Below are 13,018 nucleotides of genomic sequence, written 5' to 3'. Positions count from 1 at the left end.
AGAGCAGCCTCCTGCAGATCTTCAGCTGCAAGCCTGTGCATGGGACACTCAGAGGTTACCCTAGTTCAGCACAGCATATGGTAGGTGTGAGCCGTAGGACCACATGGAAGAGTAAATGCAAAGCGTAGCTCTGCCCTGAGCAGACAAAGGCCTGGGTGTGTTTTGCTTTGGAGTGAGCTTTATGCTATGTCAAACGGATTAGTGACATGTTTTAAAACAAAAAGGAGGACTGGACATCGAATGCTTTGGAGCCTGATTCTGCCGGGGAAGCTGTTCCTGCAAAATACTGGATGTCCTCTCGACATCAGTGAGAGTGACAGCCAAGGGCTTTCCCGCACATAGCAAGATCAGGTCCTTAGTAAGAGTAGCGGTGTGTGTTAGGCAAGCTTCCCCTGCCTGGTAGGGTGTAGCGCCAAGGACGAGAGCAGGCATCTTCTTTTGGCATGTCTTGTACTCTGAGACGCTCATTCTCTATTTCCCAGTCCACCTAATTTGATCCTCTGGACAAGAAGTGTTAGACCTAAAACAGCCGGAGCATGAGATCCCACAGTGCATCTGTTTATAGCCTGATTGCTTTGCAAAATGTTCATTCCTCCTCCAGACCACTTAGAAGTGCGGCCTTTCTGATGGCTCATTTACTGGGCATGTGCTTGCCCTTTAAAGGATTCATGTTCAATTACCCTTCAGAGCCACTTTCTGGGCGCTCAGCAAAAACCTCAAATGGCTGAGGAGGCAGCACACCTGGTGAGGATGCTTCCAGCCAAATCCCTTTGCAGGATCAGGAGCGGAAAAACAGACATTGGAGTTGCTCAGAAAGCCTTGTGCATCATAAAAAGTGATCCCTTTAGGAGCGTCTGTTCACACCATAGCCAGCTTGCCTCTAGGTCATAATGTCTTTTATTTATTTATTTGTATTTTTTGTTATTACCAGCGTTGTGGTTTGGGGATCCAGCAATAATGGAATTTTTAGGGCAAAATACATATAATTATACCTGTCAGCCCTGTCTTTGTGTGTAGCTTGTGGGGCTATTGTATGAACAATTGACACTATGGTTCATGTTCTGCCATTGATTAGCTAGTGGCTGACTGAACTGTCCACCCTGTCCTTTGAAGATGAAGTGCTGAATATTTATTTTCATCATCATAATTCTGGCTTTCAGTTCCATGGAAAAGGGCCAGTACTCCAGCTCCAGACACCCCAAACATGGGTGGTGTTTGGAAGCTGATCCAAGATTAGGTTCCAAGTTTTGCAAATCTTTATCATGGAATAAATAAAACCCCAGGTGTGACCATCTTGGGGTCAGTCCCTGGCCTCACTGAAATCAGTGGGACTTTTGCCAGTAGCTATGGCTGGAGCCAGGAATACAAACTTGGGAGGTTCACGATAGGATCGTATTTACAACTTGAACTTGCCTCCTTACTTAAGCTTAGGGTGGAGGAAGGAGTCTTCCTAAGTTTGTACCCTTTCCTAAGGATTTCTAAGTAGCAGCAGCTAAATAAAAAATGCTGTCTTCAGGCTACCGCAGTCTGGGGCTTATTCTCAGGCAACGGGGAAAGCTCGGTGACCTCTTGCCCCACCTTCTGTCTTTGTGACAGACATATCCCCTTTATTGAATATTCTTACTGCAAGGAGTTTAGCATATTGGTCCCACATACCTGGAAACTTGTGATGCAGTTAATTCTCTGAAGGTCATATCAGAGAACAGCCTGTCACTCTTTAGGGAAATGCCTGAGACTAGATGAGGGTGAGAGCCCTTTGGTAGGGCTGTGTTACACTGAGGACCTCAGATAGAATGGGTCTCAGCTCTTGCTGGCTGTACTCAGCATTATTCTGCAGCATTGTCCTAGCTAAGGACAAATCAGGATTCTCTGTCTGCGGTAGAGTCTTGCATTATGGTGATGCTTTTCTCCTTCATGTTGACGCACAGGTTTGGAAGTGGAAAGAAAAAAGGCTGCTTCTTGCAGCCATGCCTCTTTCTTTTGCACCTGCGCTGTGGCCAAGCTTAATTTGTCTTCTGTCAGCCGCACAAACCTACCAAAACTGTCTCTCTGCCACTACATACTTAGTAACATATGGAGCTGAGAGCTAGCCCTGCACCAGCTCTGCTGCTCTTCTAGGTGTGCAGTGCCACGTCCTGTTTCCGTGTAGTGGTGCTCACTGTGACCTGTGGGCTATGAAACCCAGCTCGCTCTCTGCGGCACTAAACCATGGCAGCCACATTAGTCCTCCCCTTTCCGATTTTGTACAGTGTTCCCAGTGTTTTTAACTTCCGATGAATTCTGAGCTTGAGAACTTGTTTCTGGGGGTGTAAGTAAAGGAGAAGTAAGACATTGAAAGATAAGTAATTTGAGAATGTGTCCATACTACTTCTGGGGAGGATGTACTGCTAGTAGGTAGAGGCAGACATAGAACTTGATCCGGCCTAGGACAGGGCAGGATGTTGTGTGGACAGCGATAAGCAAAACAGTCAGGAGACAAGGAAGAGTGGATATGGTCCTTATTTTACTCTGGCAAACTCAACCAAGTCATATCAGCCCATCTGATTGTGTGCTTTACTTTGCCCTTGTTCTAAAGGGGGCTTTGGGTTTAACGTTGTGAACATGGGGAAGTAAATGCTTAATGCTCAGATCTCAGCGTCTCCTTGCATGACGTCCACTGGCATGTGCCCCAAAACCCCGTGTGCCCGGGCACGTTTTGTGCAAATTTCCAGGATTAAGGTTGTGATGGGGGCAAATGCCGGACAAATTTCCCTTGAGCAGCTCTCTCGATGTTACCCTGAAACACAAACCTTCCTACGTGGCTTGTCGTGCTTAAGTGAGTAATCGTGCCAAAGTAGTTGTTAACCAGAGGGGAAGAAACCCGACTCGGTCCACAGGCACAGGCTCTGCCAAACCCAAAAGTTGCTTGGCTGTTATGGTTGTTGTAGTCTGCAGTAAAAAAAGGTTTCCTCATGTATGAGCAGAGAGACTGTGCAGAGAGAAAGGGGCAGCGATGTTAGGCTTTGTTCAGCGTTGCAGATTTTTTCTCAGAGACGCTTGGAGTGGCATTCATATTGTCTCATTTTGGCCCTTTAAAATTCCATGTCTGTTTAAGCCAGATTCCTTGTATAGTCAGCTGAGAAAGATAAGCACTTTAACTGGGTCCCACTTGAATAGAGATGTTGGAAATGCACGGGATGAATTGCCCTCTGGAGGTGCCTGCCTCTCTTACCTGCTTAAAGTTCAGTGGCATGGAGACAACTTTTGTTTCAATTTTGACATAGTCAGGGGCTTTAGACATCCGTCAAGCTATGCTGGCTCAACAGTGCTCACAGCTCACATTCCTCCTCCTTATCTGTGAAAGGAAAAGATTCACATAGCTCAGCTGATGTGCAGTAGCTCAGTAAGCCAAGGCAACTCAACTGGGCGTCTGAGCATGAGAATTGCAGTTAAGCGCAATTTATAAAGTACCCCAGGATTCATCTCTAAGTGCTATCACTTTATTACTTTCAGGAGGTAACTAGTCAATGTTTACTGTAGCTAGTTAGCAAATTGTCGAGTGGGAAGGGGATTCTGAAAGCCATCTCATCCATGCTATAACTGCATGTGTGTAGATGCTGGTGCCTTTGAAGATCTCCATTACTGGAGATGTACTGGCCCAGTGCTTTATCGCTGTTGTTTGAAAGCTTTTCCGAAGCTAAATTCCAATTTCTTGTGCCTGTTTGAATGCTTATTAGCATTTCAGCATAGATAATTAAACTAGTGTATTCATAAACAATGAAGTAGACCAAACATTCTCAAAGGATGTTTAAGGGGACTCTGAGGAGAGAAGAGAAGGGAGACTTAGTGCACATCTCCAGACATAGCTAGATTTCTGCAGCTACAAGGTAACGATCTTCTCCAGTATTAAAGAGACATTTTGGGAGGTGCTCTGTTTGGGGAATTAAGGTTGAAGCATTTACCTTTTTTTAAGCTTGTTTGTTTTAACAGATGGTAAAGGACTTTCAAGGGGCCCTTCTCATTCAGGTAGAGCTAATGAAATATATTCAATTATATAGTGATTTGAGAACTAAGGAGAACTTTGGCAAGATCTCTTTTACACCTGTACAAGACTCTCTCTGTTATTTTTTTTTAAGCCTTGTGACCTGGCATTTGCTCAGCTAGAGTGATGCTAGAGAGAATAACAGCTAGAGAGAATAACACCTTGGTGTTATTAGAGGGAAAGGAAGTTGTTTTAATGCTCATTCACAGCCAGAGTTTTCTGGGAAGGCTCAAATTCTTCTAAAGCTCATTAAATTATTACCTTCATCCCCTGCTGCACACTGCAAAACAGTTCCCCCCACCCCCAGTCTTAATGTCGCTGTCAGTTCACGCTTATTATTATAGAGCAGGTCACAAGATGTAATGCACTACTAACATTGCTGCCACAGGCTCCAAAGAGGCCAGCAGACCATCACAAATATGGCAAGCCCAGGGCCCGCATACCTATTATGGTTCTCATTACACCGAACTACTTCACTGCCAGCTCAGAGTTTCCAGGCAGTGCAGGGGCAAGCTCCATTCACGAGAATGTCTCTCTTTCGTGGCACAGAGGATGCATTAAGTGCATGGGCTTTCAGCAGATTGGCTCTCCTTATTAGCCTGGATCTCCAAGCGGAGAAACATGTTTGTCATTTCAAGGACTCTGTGTTTTGCTTAGCGCACAGATACATAAATAGATCTTGCCTTAGTGAAATCAAAGCTGTTTTGAGTCCTATTTGCGGCAGAAGGCAGCTACTAATGGAATAAAAATCCATAAGTGCAGTCTCTCTTGTCTACAGCATTTTTTTCATCCAAGTAGGTTGATGGTACTTTAAAAGAAAGCTTTACCATAGACCATGCTCAGTTGCTAATTGTAATTATCTCTATAGCGTAAATGAGGAGACTGAGACTCAGGAGCCTAAGCTAAGCTAGCAGCAAAGGGAGAACAGTTAAGTGTAAGCTTTGGCCTACCTCCTCCAAGCTTCCTTTTTCAACAGCTAGACTGTGCTGCCTCTGAAAAATGCGTATGTGCCAATATATTTCTGGGTCATTTCAAAGCTTTTGGTAAACAGTTTAAATGGCTGTTTAGCGTATATCATGTGCTGGGAGCTATGACTTCTCATTGTTTCTGAATGAGGAAAGGCTTTGAACCTAATAGAAACCAGTCACTGCTAACAGAGGGAAGCGGTAGTTCTGGTTATAACCAGAGACAGAGTTTTACATGACAGCAAGGATGCAGGTTCCTGAAAAGCCAGGGCGTATGATGGCTACTCTCAGCCTGTAGGTGTGAGACCCATGGGCAGCATGCTGGCTCTATACCCAAGGACAGGCTTTTGACCTGTACTTGCGATACTGACACATTTACTTCTTGCATACAAAAACTGAGCATTTGCATGCACAAAATGAGCAGTGGCATGCAAGCAAGAGCATACCGTCTTTTCCAAGACTGCAAATGAAAAAGCAAGATTTCCTAGCATGATATTTGTCTCTTTGATGTTGTAATGTTACATATATATGTATAAACATATATATATATATATATATACACATGTAGGTACTCAGATTTCCAAGCTAGACTGCAGGAGTATCTGGGATCATCAAGTTGGGACGAGATCTCCTTGCGTGGCAGTGTATATGAACATACAATCTAGCCTGAAAAGATGTTCCTTATTATTAGGAAGAAGGGACTGGGCAATAAAAGATCAGGGAATAGTGGAAGGTAATGCAATTTAGTGTTTACAGAATGAAAGCAAGAGCAGTGATTCTTCTGCTTTGAGTCTTCCATTGATATTTCTGTAGCTTTGGACAAGTTATTTAAACCTCCTTGTGCCAGTTTTCTTGAACGTATCATAAGGGAAATACAACCTGAGTCACAAAGGAAGATCCGTCCGTATTTTTTAGCCAAGGATCCCCAAAGTTTTTAACAAGCTGTAAGTCAGGTTCAAAACAAGCTCAGCTGGTTTGAGTACAAGGAGATATACAGGAATAGTGTCCCCTGCTCCTGGAATGTACCCGTGTCTGGGACTGAATGTTAAAGCAGCGTGCTCTCACAGCCTGGCACAACAGTCCGCAGCAGGGCAGAGATATCTGGCACTGCATACCTTTGAGAAAAAAGTGGAAATGTGGAATTGAAGAATATAGTTTACCCGGGTCGGAATCAGGAGCTCATTGGCGTAATGAGTTTTTTTCCTTCAGTCAACACCCACATTTGACAGCCCTCCTGAAGGATGGTACCTCTCGTGGTGTTGCATCCCTTTGTGCTACAGTGGCACAAGCCTGATTCTAGAGACACTGCGTCGCAGTGCAACCCCAGAAGCAGCTCTGAGCAGAGCGCCTGCCTGGCCCCTGCTGATGTCTGCACGCTGCTGCATCGCAGGCAGCTGCCATGTTGCCTGGATGGATGCATCTAGTGACTTTCAAGCCATTGGGAATACAGACACAAATGTACTTTTGAAGTGTGCACTGCTCATCCCATCTGATGCCATGTTTCTAACCTTGCTGTCCAGGCAGCAAATATGCTCTTGAATTTGGCCTCAAAAGGCAGGAGTGATGTAACCACTGTGGTCTTACCATAGCATCATAGGACAGGGGTCTGTGAGGAGATACAGCCCTAAAGCTGCAGCACACAGCATCAAGGCTGTTTTCAAACACTGATTTTCAAAATTAAAATATACCCCCTCCCCCACCCTCCAAAACGCGAAAATTTGTCTTCCTTTCCTCCAGGCTCTACAATTCTTAGCCTGGTTCTTTTGAGGGGCCCAAAATAAGTTAACTGCCCTCTAAACAGTAGGCAGTTATACTGTCAGATCCTAGCTCTGTGGAAGATGAGATCTAGAAGGATGGTAAGTATAGTAGCACATACTCACTAAAGAACCCAGCAACACCAAAACCCCAATACTGCTGGGGTTAATCTGCTGGGAGCGTTTTCTGTTAATTATAGAAACCAGTTTTCCCTCTCGCAAACCGGTTATATTTCTTTCTTTCTTTTTTTTTTTTTTTAAAGGAGGGCCTGGCATGGCTCCAAATGAACCTAATCAACCTCTGTTGCAGAGCTGTAACAGGCGCCTGTAAACCTAGTTAACACGTTGTGAGGAAGCTGACAACTTGCAGCTCAGCTGCCAAGCAGAGACATGAGCTTTTCCCCTTACTCCTCTCTTCCTGTAGGTGATTTCTTGAACTCTGAGTAGGGCTGCAGAGGCTAGGGAAGAGCTCTGCCTCCGGCTTTAATGCTTGTCCCCTTTTCCTGCCTGTTAAGGAAAGCAGCATTGAGGGGAAAAGGAATAACAGGGAATGTCCTTGGTGGATGGGAGAAAAAGGAGAAAAGTCATGACTGAAATAGGACTAAAAGCACTGAAAAACTTGTCATGGATAATTTTCATAGTGAGGAGAGTTTGTCAAATTCTGGCTTGCATAAATAAATGGTGCTGTAGGCATGAGTTTGCAAGACTGCAGGCCTACAGCACACTGGGCAACCCAGGGAAGAAGCTGGGAGTGAACAGGAGCGTCCCTCGGGAGACATCCCAAACGGCTCTCGAGTTCCTCCTTGGGTCTCCTGTTGATGAGCTGTGCAGCTGCGGGCAGCTTGGCCCTCTGTCTCCCCATCTGTGATGGAGCGGTGATGCTGGTCTTCACTGCTGAGATCTGTGCTCCTTGCTGGTTAAATGGATGTGGCTGATGTTGGTAACTGATGGGGAGAAATAAAAACTCGGTATTTGAACTGTCCTGCAGGTTGAAGGAGGCTGAATCTGGACCCCTGATTTGCCTTTTGAGCCTCTTTTTGATAGCAACAGAATCAGGATATCTATGTAACGTTTATGTTGTTTTCAGAATACTGCGTAACAGATAATCTGCTTGAGGAAGCCTGTAAGTTGCTCAAAGATCTATAGTTGGAAGGTGTTACTGGTGGAGAGAGTATTATTCTGTTATGCATATGCTACTATATGTCTTCTCTGCTACGTATTCCACAAACAAATTTTCTTCTTAAAAGTTAATCTATGACAATTCTGTATGTCTGTTCTACAGTGGTGGTAATATGTTGTTCCCCAGATGACCAAGGGCTGGCTGACTAAAGAGCACTGCTCTGCACATAATACTTGAGGGTGTTGTCAGAGACGCACTTGTGCGTTCCCTGGTCTTGTCCAGACATGAAGCTGAGAGGAGAAAGGATGCAGGCATAAGGGTCAAAATTGGACAGTGGCTTCTGGATCCAGTAATACAGACATAGGTAAATGGCAAAATCCTCCTCTCTCCCTTTCCCCTCATTGCTGCCTTCCTGTAGAATGCTAGCTTTTTTACAGCCTCCTTGCACAGGGATGTATTCAGGGAAGTGACCCTCATGCTAGCTGCACCAGGAGATCTCCTGTGGTTAGAGAGGCTAGCCTCGTGCTTCTCCAAGAAGGCTTCTGGTTGAGTTTTTGCCCCGGTCATCCACGGGGTGCAAAGTAGCCTAGTAAGTCGTTCTCAAAATCCATTGAATTAGATTGTTTGGTGCCTCCCGTAGTTTCCAAAAGGGCTAAACGCTGTCTTATGAGCGTGTTGCGTTGGGATGTGTGGGGCTTAAGATACGTTTCCCTAATACCCGTAGGCAGTTTGTGTAGATACTTGGCAAGTCTAGAGACAGGATACACAACACTGGACTTGCCTTGTTAGACAGTGCGTTTGAAAAGGTGGCCCTGTAAGCATGTGGCTGCGACTGTCCTTGTTAAAAGTCTCTGGTAATGAATGCGTCTGTGCTCAGTCTTCATAATCCTATTCAAGCCCTGCATTCTCTGCTAAGACTGTCAGCTTGCGCCAAGGCTGAGGCCGTTTCTCATGGTGATCTCTGGGACACCTGTCAAGCAGGAGTTGGACTGAGACCAGCAACTCATTCCAGATGCCACCAAGCAATCCTTAGCTTCTAATGACTCCCAGCCCTTACTGCACTGAATACAACTATAATTGGTCACTTGGGAATGAAGGGGTTGGTTTCTCCTTCCCTTGACTACTGCTTCCCTTCCTCTGCCGTTCAAACCTGCCCAAATCACTTTGATTGCATGCCCCCTGTTTTGCAAAACGTGGATTCCTCAGATCCCTTCTCGAGAAAGGTCCATCTTTTTTGGAAAGAGTTCACACAGGATTTTATGCTGCTTGTTTGAAGCAAACAGCTAAGAAATCAAATGCAAAGATTTGGGACGCGGATCTGCAAAAGGCAAGAATGAAACTGTTGCCTGAAGGAATATCCTAACAAACCAGAAAGATGTTTCAAAATGATCATTTGTGAGTCAGTTAATAAAATCGCTTCAACACAGCTGTGTCCTAAGGAATAAACCATCTAGATTTAATTCCTCTTAAGTAAGAAGCATTTATCTGTGGGGAAAGGATGCTGGATGAGAGGTTTGTTCTTCTTCCTTGGGGCAGTGATATGTCTCTGAATATATTTAATGGTGCCCAGCATTCTGCAGGACTGAGTGTTTCTGACAGATGGTTTATTTTAACAGCTACGAAAAAGGATCACTGTCTTATTTACTCTAAGAAAACATTTCCAGGCAGAACTGAATGGTAGAAATAACAGTCCCATTACCTACTTTTGGAGCTGCTCCATCCCAGCAGAACGATTTCCTTCTGCTGTCTCCCATCATATTCAAAGCACCTAAAATGCCACAGAGATGAGAGTTATCACGTATAGTGCTGTGTACTGCATTAGGACGTTTGTGGTGTTACATAGGCTTGAATGGTATCGCCAGTTATCTTGAAGTGGTCCATACAAACTGGGAGCTACAGAAAGACTGAGCTTACTCTCAGCTTGTATTCTGATGTGCACTACAGGGAAATAATTTGAGCTCTTAGTGTAAGTACAGCCGTCTTGCTTCTTGGCATAGGTGCTGCTATGCCAAATTAAGTGTGCTGACATGGCTAGGAATAATAATTCATCATACCATATTGAATTTTCAAGGTGCAGGAAGAAGGATCCCATTTTAATACTTGAAATCACATTAGCTGAATGGAGCGTATTTGCTGTTATCACTAACAAGTTTGGGAAACAAAGCATACAGGGTAGCTACCTCTTTGTAGGTAAGCAAACTGTATTTTTTTTTCTCTCTCTCTCTTTTTGCGGTAGCCTCAGCTGTTGGTGACTGTGAGAAGTGGACCAGTGACTAAAGAAAAGACCCACAGGAGCAGCAAAGAACAAGAGGGAAGTTCCAGAAGAATGGGAAAAGGTCTGTGCTGTGTCACCATTTAAGAGATTCGATGAGGTGTTAGTCAAAGTTACGGAAGAGCTCAGTGGCTCAATAACGAAAAAAAAAACCAGGGGAGTTAGTGGCAGGAAGAAAAACAGTTCCCTTCAAATTAACCTAATATCCAATTCGGTTGAGAGCTTACAGGCAGTAATCTGTTAATTGGCTGATGGTGATACTGTAATACACTGACGATTTCCAGTTTTATGCGATACCATTCAAAATTTTAGTTATGAATTCCTGAAGAGCGATATGCCAGTCTTTAGAGGTGGAGAAGGGCTAATGTGGTCACTGGATTGACAGACAAGAGTCTTATGCTGGTGCAGAAAGGTTCAGTTCTTTCTGGATTCAGTGCTGCCGCAGCTACTGCTGGATGTTGGACCTCATTCAGTTCAGGAGAGATTTTAATTAGTTGGGGTGAGTTTTGAGGAGTGCTGAATGAGTGGAAGCTCTTTTGCTTTAAAGAGGAGAGACTCGAGGAACCACGGGAAGTGAAAGGGTAATTTGGGAATGAGCTCTTCAGTCAGGGAGATGAAGATGTAATTGGATCCAGTGTCTGGAAGCTGAAACTAGACAAATTCAGCCTAGTGAAGAAATGCATATTCAACAAGCCCTTAATCCTTGTTAAGGCTCGACTCTGCTCCGTCAACGGCCATTTTTATTTAGGTCAAGTACTTTCCTAACAGAAATATTGCAGTTCAACCAGGAGATGTACTGTGTCCTTTGGGTCACACAGGACAGTGGTCTCTTCTGGCCTTGAAAGGTGTCAACCACAGATGGGCTGAAAGCACACAGTTCCAGACTGGAATCTAAGCCTTATGCGTAAGGGCTGGTGGGTTTGGGGGTTTGTGTTAAATATGATCTAAAATGAATGCGTTGTAGCTTGCTTTTTCTTCTGATTTTGCCTCAGGATGCCAGCTATGGGGAAAACCACAAAGGGTTTGGCTTCTTCCCGGGCTCAAGCAGTATCCCACATCTCAGAGATGAGAAGGCCTATGAAACAATCCCTGTTTTCAAGCATTCCATGTTGGGACTCCAAGTGCGTCTTCACTGCAGTGCAATATAGAGCAATGACAGCTAATTCAGCTGCTGGAAGCAGTCTAGGAGCGCAGGACTTGGTGAGGAAGGGCAGATTCCTTGGTGCGCAGCTCTATGATTCCCTGGCTGTGTTGCTTGTGACAACTGAGAAAGCCCAGTGATGTAAACATGCCCAGAGGTGGAAAACATGCCCTTGGTATCCTTTGCCATCCTGCTCTGGGAGTGTTCTGGAGCGTTCCCATTTCATGTTATCAGTTTCCATGGGAAGGGGGGGCTGTTTGGGAGAATAATAACGCAGAGGCTGGGGCGCACGTCCTTGGAATGAGGCAGCTGGATTCCATCCCTGGCTCGTACTGGCACTTTCAGTTGTGTGGAGGCATTGGCACCATGAAATGTCAGGTCTCAAAATGGAAATGGCCCGACAGTGTTTGGGACCGATTCCAGGAAATGCCTCTTGGATAGAAGCACTCTCGCTTGTTGTCCCTTCTCCGTGACCGCGTGAGGAAAACGATCTAAAATAGGTCATTGTTATGCATGGAGAGAGCCTGTTCCCTAAGCCCCCTTGGTTTCCAAGTAAACGAGCTTTGGAGGTAAGTTAGGAAAAGAGGCTGATTCATTAGCAGCAAGGGAAATCTGTGCATTGGAGAGGTGCCCAGCTGCCCAAAGGGATTTACGTAGTGACATGCTTCTCAAATCTTCGCAGAGCAAGCTAAGTGATACACACACAGGCTTGAACTATATCACAATCACATGCTTGCTACGCTCATTTCTTATCTCATGGGTTTCTCTGGAGAGTATCAGTTGCTCCAGTCCCTCACAGGGCTTTAAAATTCTAAGGGAAGGAGTCACAGAGATCTGTCTTCTAATGTGAGAAAATTCTGTATCTGTTTTCTTTTCCAAATTAGGTCACCTTGTAAGGCAATTCTGGATGGGGTTTGTCCCTGCAGTTATAGAGGCTGTAAATAACATGTATTACAACACGTTTGATGGTATTTCATAGCGCCATCACTAGTCTATCTGAATGCCATGTCCCAAAATTAATACCAAAATAATTTTATCTGCTGAAAGACCCCAACTGTCACCCTCCTGTCTGGAATGAGATCATTTTGGGCAGTTATTCGCTCAAAGGAGGAATGGGGCCAGCATGTTTTTCTGGCGTCATTAGTGAGGGCAGGCTTGTGCACAGAGATGAGCGCTCTGCTTTGTCAAACCATCTAGAAAGCGAGGAGGAAGATTTAGTCTTTCTGGAGCATCTTTGCCCTCTTTGTTAATGTGACAAGCAAAGGTGCCAGTTAGCACCAGTGATGAGACGGGCGCTTGTCCAGAAGATCAGAAACGGAAACCCGCAAACTGCTCTTGCACAGGATGCTGAGCAGCTGTCAGACTGTGAAGATTTCTGGCCCCTCCTGACCTGGGCCAGATTTGAATCATTGACCTAGAACTGGAAAGCTTGAAATCCCTGGAGTACAAACCATGGGATAAACAGCTCTTGCAGAGTTGCATGCTCCCATTGCACACTCAATTACTGCCATCTAATGGTAGATTGGGTGAAGAAAGGCTTTGTGCAGTATAAATATCTTGTCATTGGGAATCTAGAATGTGGCAAAATGTGTGCAAATAATTCTGATCAGCCCCTAAGACTGCTGGGGAAGCACAGTGCTTTAAGCTAGTTTTATTCTTCTGTAGAACAATTCCACAGGCACCTGTTGTGCTGCAAGTCAGGTAATGTATGGAACCTGAGTGAAAGTCTGTAATTGTAAACTGGC

General features: G+C 44.9%; 1 protein-coding gene across 1 annotated transcript in view; it reads left to right on the top strand.

Moving 5' to 3' along the window:
- SLC41A3 (solute carrier family 41 member 3) overlaps positions 1-13,018 on the top strand; it is a 115,448-nt gene that overhangs the window by 74,312 nt on the left and 28,118 nt on the right. Inside the window, exons 2-3 of the mRNA XM_068907003.1 lie at positions 10,097-10,196; positions 11,125-11,332. The gene's annotated coding sequence lies outside the window, so the exon portion shown is untranslated. The remainder of the gene's footprint in view (positions 1-10,096; positions 10,197-11,124; positions 11,333-13,018) is intronic.

This window comes from Struthio camelus, chromosome 14, assembly GCF_040807025.1.
Source record: "Struthio camelus isolate bStrCam1 chromosome 14, bStrCam1.hap1, whole genome shotgun sequence".
Classification (NCBI taxonomy): Eukaryota; Metazoa; Chordata; class Aves; order Struthioniformes; family Struthionidae; genus Struthio; species Struthio camelus.
This window is presented reverse-complemented; position numbering and strand designations above follow the sequence as displayed.